Raw genomic sequence first — 6,234 nt, 5'->3', positions numbered from 1 at the left:
TAGCTTGCGGATGTGTGTTGATTACCGTCCGCTAAATGAAGTCACCATCAACAACAAGTATCCTCTTCCTCGCATTGACATCTTATTTGATCAACTCTCGGGAGCTCGTTACTTCTCTAAGATGGACCTAAGCTTGTTATATCATCAAATCAAGATCCGAAAAGAAGATATTCCAAAAACGGCCTTCTCTACTAGATATGGTCTCTATGAATTCACCGTTATGTCCTTTGGCCTCACCAATGCACCAGCTTATTTCATGAATTTGATGAATAGTATCTTCATGGAGGAGCTAGATGTCTTCGTGGTGATCTTTATTGATGACATCCTTATTTATTCCAAGACTCAAGAAGATCATGCTCATCACATTCGTGTTGTCCTCCAAAAGCTTAGAGAGCATCGCCTTTATGCCAAGTTTAGCAAATATAAATTTTGGCTTGAAGAAGTATCCTTTCTTAGTCATATTCTCTCTAAGGATGATGTTGCCATAGATCCTAGCAAAGTGCAAGATGTTCTTGATTGGAAGCAACCTCGGAGCGTCACCGATATTTGGAGTTTTCTTGGACTCGCCGGATATTATTGCCGATTCATAGAGAACTTTTCAAAAATTGCCAAGCCCATGACCAAGTTGTTGAAAAATGGGGTCAAATTTGAATGGTCCCGAGCTTGTGAGGAAGCCTTCCAAACTCTTAATGATTGTCTCACTACTGCTCCCGTTCTTGCTCAACCAAACATCCACCAAAGCTTCGATGTCTATTGCGATGCCTCTTGCATTGGTCTTGGTTGTGTTCTCATGCAAAATGGCCAAGTGGTGGCTTATGCCTCTCATCAACTCAAGCGACATGAAGAAAATTATCCTACCCATAATTTAGAACTTGCGGCCGTTGTCCATGTTCTAAAGATATGGCATCACTATCTATTGGGAAATCATTGCAATATCTACACCGACCACAAGAGTCTCAAATATATATTCACTCAATCCGATCTCAACATGAGACAACGTCAGTGGCTTGAATTGATTAAAGATTATGATTTTGATGTTCGCTATCATCCCGGAAAAGCTAATGTGATTGCCGACGCACTAAGCTGAAAGGCCCAATGCAATTGTTTGACCATGAGCCCTCCTCTTCACACCCTTTGTGATGATCTTCGGAAGCTAAGCATTAGAATGGTCAAAGAAGGCTACCTTGCTACTCTCACCATCAAATCCGACCTCTATGATCAAATTAAAGAGGCCCAAAGGAAATATAAGGGAATGGCTCTAATTCATGATTTAATGAAGGAGGGCAAGGCCAAATGTTTCTCTATTGATGATCATGGGGTTCTTTTCTTTGGGAAGCGCATTGTGGTGCCTATGGATCACAACCTAAGACGCCTCATTCTCGATGAAGCTCATAGCTCTCAATTTTCTATTCACCCGGGTAGTACCAAAATGTATCAAGATCTTAAGCAAAGGTTTTGGTGGACTCGCATGAAACGGGAAATCGCTCGGTATATTGCCGAGTGCGACGTTTGCCAAAGGGTTAAGGCCGAACATCTTAAACTGGCCGGTACTCTTCAACCCCTACCTATCCCCTCATGGAAGTTGGAAAATATTGGAATGGATTTTATCACAGGATTACCAAAGTCGCCCCAAGGATATGATTCTATTTGGGTAATCATCGACTGTTTAACAAAATCGGCTCATTTTCTTCCAGTCAAGACGACCTTCCGAGCCAAGCAATATGCGGAGTTGTATCTCACGCACATCGTATGTCTTCATGGTGTTCCAAAAAACATTGTCTCCGATCGTGGTCCTCAATCCGTTGCCCACTTTTGGAGAAGTCTTCATGACTCTATGGGAACCGATCTCACCTATAGCACCGCTTATCATCCTCAAACGGACGCTCAAACCAAGAGGGTCAACCAAATCCTAGAAGACATGCTACGAGCTTGTGCCCTTAGCTACGAGAAGAAATGGGTTACTTGCTTACCTTTTGCGGAGTTCTCCTATAACAATAGTTATCAAGCAAGTATCAAAATGTCTCCCTTCGAAGCCCTCTACGGACGACGATGTTGGACCCCCATCAATTGGTCCGAATCCGGGGAAAGGCCATTCTTTGGCCCGGATTAGGTAAAGGATGCCGAGGATCAAGTGAAAATTATCCGTGAAAATCTTCGCATTGCTCAATCTCACCAAAAGACGTATGCCGACCGTCGCCACCGTGAACTTCATTTCAAGGTGAGCGACTATGTCTATCTCAAGATCTCTCCATTCAAGGGCACTCGTCATTTTCAAGTAAAGGGAAAATTAGCGCCCCGTTATGTGGGACCCTTTCGAGTTACCAAAAGGGTTGGAGCAGTGGCTTACCAATTGGATCTTCCTCAATCGCTCTCCGCCATTCACAATGTGTTTCATATATCTCAATTGAAGAAGTGCCTTCGTGTTCCAACCGATGCCGTCGATTTAGAGACACTTGATCTCCAACCGGGTCTTACCTATGAGGAGCATCCCATCGCCATTTTTGATAGTGACGAAAGGAAGGTGAAACATAGCATGGTGAAAATTGTCAAGGTCCAATGGAGCAATCATACCGAAGATGAAGCCACATGGGAAAGAGAAGATCATCTACGCCAAGATTATCCCGATTTCTTTTCCCAAGAAGTAAGATCTCTCTACAAATATCCCACTTTCATAATGAGATCGTTTGTCTAGTCATGTTTATATGTGGACATAATCACCATCTAAGAAACTTAGGAAATGTCTTACCACACCACACCGCCCATAAGTACATCATCTCTTAGATGTATATCTTGTCTAGGTGAATATGGCCTCAATCCACCATGGGCTTTGTCACTCATTCCTATCTAAATCTCGAGACGAGATTTTCTTAGGGGGGGAGAATTGTCACAACCCCAAATATGAAAACATGTTTAACATGTAGTTAACATCATCATGAGCATCATCAAAGCATAATGGAGTATTAATTGCATGTGCATGTTGTTTTAAAAATTCAAATTTGTATTGGTGGATGATGTGTTTGTTAAGGAAGTTGAAATTTTGTTATACAAATTGGCCCACAAAATTTTTATTCAAATATTTGATTTCAAATGACGATTTAAAAATATTTTTAGAGGATTTTACAACCTTTGAGCCGAGCCACAAAATTCTTGCAAAATTAAAAATAGCCATTTTCTTCTATTTATTGCAACTAATCTACAAAATATTTTCAAGTGATTCTTGTTGCATTGTGTTCTTGGTGATTTTATCTCCCTTAGAAAATTTTCCATAAATTTTGGAGCCCAGGAACACCTTGGTTTCAATTTTCAAAATTCACGCATTAATCACGCTCGCCCTGGCCCACCTGTCATCCTCACCCTCCCAATCCTTCCTTGCTTCCTCGCCAGCCCGATTGGGCAATAGGGGCGGTGGAGCCCCCTCGGCGGCCGCCAAGTGGCCAGCGTGGCCGGGCCACCAGGGCGCCGAGGCACCCGCTCGCGTCCCCTCCTTCTTAAAATCGCCAGCCCCTTTAGACCCAAACCCTAACCCCATTCCGCCCCCATCATCCATCGCTACCGCACTTCGGAGCTCCACCGCCGCCGGCGATTCATCGCCTTCGGTGAGCCATGCTCTGATCCCTTGCGTAGGAAGCTTCTCCGTCCCTCCCTCCTTCGATTTGATTCCTCACCCGGCCTCTTCCCTCATCATGCAGGCGCCCCGGCGAGCTCGCCGTCTGCCATTCCTCCGCCGCCGTTCCCCACCGTCGAAGCCGCCGGTGAGCCTCGCCGTACCCAGGACCACGCCATGCTCGCCTTCCCCCGCCCCTACTCGCTCTGCCTCGCCGCGCCGCCGTTCGCCGTCGCGACACGCCATGCGTGTGCCGGCCGCGCCGTGGGGGCGCGCGCGCGCCGTGTCCACGCCCACGCCACGGGACAAGACCTGGGCTGCCTTGACTCAGGCCTAGGGTGCTGCTGGCCCGTGGGCCCCACCGGTCAGCCGGTGTGCGCCGGATCCGGGTGCACCTAGCAATTAGATTAGGTTTTTATGAAATTTATTTTGGCTGCAAAATTGTAAAATGCGTAGAAAATCGTAGGAACCTCAGAAAATTGTGAAACTTGTTTTGTTTGGTTGCTCTTGCCTAGATCTACTCAGGAAAAATAATTTGGTGCATGTTGCCGTTCTATATATTTATCTATGCTTTAATGTTGCAAAAGTGAGATAAATACTTAATTAGTTGTGTGCTGCTAGAAAAATTCCAAAACAAATTTTGTTAGACTCCTTATGAAATGCTCTTTCCAGTAGTACCACTTGGCAATATGTTTCTCTGCAGTGTTTTAGGGTTTTAGTGTGTTTTCCAATTCCTTGCCTGAAAGCTTGTTTAAATTGTAACATGTTGCTAGAGAATGCTAAAATGGTGAAACCAGCTTTGTTAGCTTGGTATTCATGTCTAGTATTGGTAATTTTCTTAGATTTTTTTAGTTAAGTTTACATGCTTTTTCTAATTTATCTTGTTTATGGTAGCTGATACTTGAGTTTTTCATAAGTATTTACAGAAAAATGCTTTTGCTGCAAATCCAATTTTCACGAGTTCCTTGTAATGCCCTCTGTTTGATGTATTTATTTCATAACTAGTGGATTGCGCGCGCGTTGCGCGTGCGTAGATTTTTGGCATTTTTTTATGGTTTAATTATGTAATTATAATGATTGATGTTTCAAATGCATGATGCGATTTTTCTTGTATCACGTGTTGTTTTCTTGCCTTGTTTCATTCATTGGCATTCGAAGGAAGATTTGTTTGTAGTAGAAGTATCATGCTTTCCTAACAGCCATAAATGAAGAGAAATTCGGAATAGTTGGCACTCTATAATATAAATTTAGGAGTTGATATGTTGGTTCGCTGACAGCCGAGAACTGGTGCATAAGGTTCATCAGCTCATTTACTGTAAATGACATAAATCACACAGGTAATACAACAAGAAGATACATTAGGAACCAATGTTGCATATAGTACAAGGTCTAGGAAGTTAAAGGTGCAAATAAAGAGAAGTCATGGCAGCTGGTAACCATGTTTAGCAGCAACATGGCATACTAAAGGAAATGCTGGTTACGTGGTAAGCTAAGTTGCTCAATATGCGGTCCAAGAGGGCATTTTAAAATGGACGAAATCTGATTCCACAGATGATTGCTCTTGTCATCCTGTTTCATCCTGCATAAAAATGATGTTCTAAATATAAGATGTTAGTTTAGGTAGCATAAAGAAGATCAATTTTTGTGTTCTTTTCTGGTGTTAGAGAGGTACCATTGGAGCAAGCTATTCTGCAATCTACAAAGGATCCTTGGTTTAATAGTTTGCAAAGAATCTTCGAAGGAACAGGCATAGACTCACCAGGTAGCGTCCAGCTAGGAACACAACAGCTTCAATTGTTTGGATTACTGTTAGTACGACAGGGGGAATCAATTGAAGCATCAAGGTCTTGGACGCTCTTTCCTTCAAACTTGTTTCTGTTTTGGGTAGACAAAGGATAAAGATGACTGCCCATAAAAGTGTTCATGATGTGACGCAGTCTTAGTTCATAATAAAAGGTCAACCACATTTAATCGCATACAGGGTGGTAGAAAGATGTAACTTTATGTATGCGATAAGAGCACGCATCCATTGTGGTATATGGGGTATTTCCAGACCACAGCAGTTGAAGATGAAGTGAAGCAACCTTTTCCAGATAAAAAATGCTGCTGTGGCCACTACAAAAGCTTGGAAGACATACCATTTCTCCACGGGTATATAATTGAATGGGATCTGAACTGACAAAGCGAGGAAAGTGTCCACCAATGGGATTGTCATCTCAAGGGAAGGGGGCTGAAACATGACTGGAGCAGTAAAGCCAGCTGTTTCTTCAACTTGTTCAGTAGTTCCAAGAGGCAACTGGGAGTTGTCTTCTACAGTTATGGTTAGGGATAGCTCAGTAGCTCGGTTTCTTCCAATTCTGTTGATGAGCCGTGCGATGGGCAGACCTAAAAAACAGCGAAAACAAATAATATGGTCATTTCAGAAGCAAGTAGTATGAGCAGTGAAAGGCAAATGCTAGGCTGCACAGGTAGTGTCTGAGTAGTGGGTTAGAGAAATGTAGTGTTCAGTTTGTTTTAAAATCATTTGCTTAGCAGGGTAAGCTGTGGTGGTAAGTTGTTGAATATGAATGTCTTTTGTCAAGAAATATTAGGTGGTAGTAGATTTCTAAAAAAATTCATTGTATCCTAAT

At 42.9% G+C, this 6,234-nt stretch overlaps 1 long non-coding RNA gene across 2 annotated transcripts; it reads right to left on the bottom strand.

Annotated features, from left to right (window-relative positions):
• Positions 1-5,048: 5,048 nt before the first annotated feature.
• Positions 5,049-5,828, bottom strand: LOC120683296. 2 transcript variants are annotated; one of them, XR_005678753.1, is made up of 2 exons: positions 5,277-5,828; positions 5,049-5,183 (listed from the first exon to the last, which is right to left on the bottom strand). It is a non-coding gene; the product is annotated as an uncharacterized LOC120683296 (long non-coding RNA). The 2 variants fall into 2 exon arrangements; XR_005678752.1 differs by having other exon boundaries at positions 5,364-5,812.
• Between the last annotated feature and the right edge of the window lie 406 nt (positions 5,829-6,234).

Source organism: Panicum virgatum, chromosome 7N (genome assembly GCF_016808335.1).
Source record: "Panicum virgatum strain AP13 chromosome 7N, P.virgatum_v5, whole genome shotgun sequence".
Taxonomy (NCBI): domain Eukaryota; kingdom Viridiplantae; phylum Streptophyta; class Magnoliopsida; order Poales; family Poaceae; genus Panicum; species Panicum virgatum.
The sequence above is the reverse complement of the archived record's forward strand: the minus strand, read 5'-3'. Positions and strand labels throughout refer to the sequence as shown.